The following is a 2,081-nucleotide window of genomic DNA, read 5'->3' on the forward strand; positions in this document are numbered from 1 at the left end:
GAGTAAAGAAACACCCACTGACCGAACCACTGACACTGTTTCACAAGGTGATACAAATGACAGCAAAGAAGAGAAACCATGGTGATTTATCAGGGGCGTATTTAGAAATTTGGAAAGGGGGGTGCTGAGGGTGCACGAAGCACACCACAATTTTGGCCACACCTCTTTTTGCGGCAGTAAAACGGCGTTTTCCTTCATTTTTGTGAATTACGGGTGGGGTCAAAATAATTTCAAGCATACTGGTACTTCTGATGACTTCTGATTGCTCCTTAAAGCACTGGAAACTGCTGAAATTATGATCAGGTGGAGGCTTGGTAGTGATGCAAAAGTCCAGGATTGGAGTAATTTTTTTTCTGAGCCCAGCCATGAGGGGGGTGCTCAAGCCCCCCTCAGCCCCTGCTGGATACGCCCCTGATTATATGGGGGATTTTGGAGCGAAAAAATGCTCCAAAATCACCCTAAATTTTTATCATTTTGTTGATACATATTGATGCCCTTATGCTGTATAAAAAGTTTGAGCTAATTCCGACTTCAATTTGTTAAGTTACGGCCATTTTAGAAAAAGGTCAAAGTTTTGAGAAAAATCCAAGGTTATAGCGCATGGATTTTTCCAAAAATGGCTCCAAAATCCCCCCAAATTTTTATTGCATTTTCTGATACATATTAATGTCCTTATGCTGTGTAGCAAGTTTAAGCTGATTCCGACTTTAATTTTTCAAGTTACAGCCATTTTAAGAAAATGTCAAAATTCTGAAAATACCCAAGGCCCATGGTTTTTTTCAAAAAATGGCTCTGAAATCACCCCAAATTTTTATTAGATTTTCTGATGGATATTGATGTCCTTATGCTGTGTAGCAAGTTTGAGCTGATTCCAACTTCAATTTTTCAAGTTACGGCCATTTTAAGAAAACGTCAAAATTCTTAAAAATACCCAAGGCTTATAGCCCATGGTTTTTTCCCAAAAAGTGGCTCCAAAATTACCTCAAATTTTTATTAAATTTTCTGATGCATATTGATGTCCTTATGCTATGTAGCAAGTTTGAGCTGATTCCGACTTCAATTTTTCAAGTTACGGCCATTTTAAGAAAACGTCAAAATTCTCAAAATACCCAAGGCTATAGCCCATGGTTTTTTCCCAAAAAGTGGCTCCAAAATTACCTCAAATTTTTATTAAATTTTCTGATGTATATTGATGTCCTTATGCTGTGTAGCAAGTTTGAGCTGATTCCTACTTTAATTTTTCAAATTATGGCAATTTTAAGAAAACTCCAAATTTTTGAAAAAACCCTGTGCTATAGTCCATGGTTTTTTTTCCAAAAAAATGGCTCCAAAATCACTCCAAATTTTTATTACATTTTATGATGCACATTAATGTCCTTATAAGTTTGAGCTGATTCCAACAAATAATTTTGAGTTTATGAGCATTAAAAATATTGCCATTGCACAAGTTCATCAATGACATTAGAAAATGTATTAATAATGGCAATAGCACATGCTGTTTTTCAATAATTTTGTGCCAGAACTTCTTTAATATATGTGACCATAATTGACAAAAGGTACCTTATGGCGGGTAGTGAAATTTGTCTTTCTAGCCTAAGAAATCCAACTTCCTGAGCTCCATTTATCATAAAATTACTCCACAGGATGCAAAAAGTTACCATGAAACTTTTAGAAACAATGATTGTCTAACAAAGCACTCACAAGTTGATATTTTCCATTATAAGGATCAATTTTAAAATCCGCCATAAGGGCCCTTTTGTCAATTATGGTCACATATTGCCATTTGAAGTTTACAAATACATGTAATACTAATGTTAATTCATTGCAGTTCAATGTTTTTATGCTAGGTATAAATTAGAATATGTTAAGTTTTGAGTTGCTACATGTATGTATACACTCATTTTTATTATTTCAGAATTATTCGTAAGCACAAGTATGAGACAAGGCAGCAGTTTACGGAACATGTCAATCTAATTGTTAACAATTGCATCACTTATAATGGATTCAACTCTGAATTAACAAAAACTGCCCAAAGGATGTTGGAAATGTCTAACAAAGAAATAAATCAAGTAAGTACTTGA

General features: G+C 34.6%; 1 protein-coding gene across 1 annotated transcript in view; it reads left to right on the forward strand.

The window, feature by feature from the left end:
* Positions 1-2,081, forward strand: part of LOC109586284 (uncharacterized) — a 4,219-nt gene that overhangs the window by 793 nt on the left and 1,345 nt on the right. The gene's annotated exons all lie outside the window — the stretch shown is intronic.

This window comes from Amphimedon queenslandica, unplaced genomic scaffold (genome assembly GCF_000090795.2).
Source record: "Amphimedon queenslandica unplaced genomic scaffold, v1.1 AMPQUscaffold_12907, whole genome shotgun sequence".
Taxonomy (NCBI): Eukaryota; Metazoa; Porifera; class Demospongiae; order Haplosclerida; family Niphatidae; genus Amphimedon; species Amphimedon queenslandica.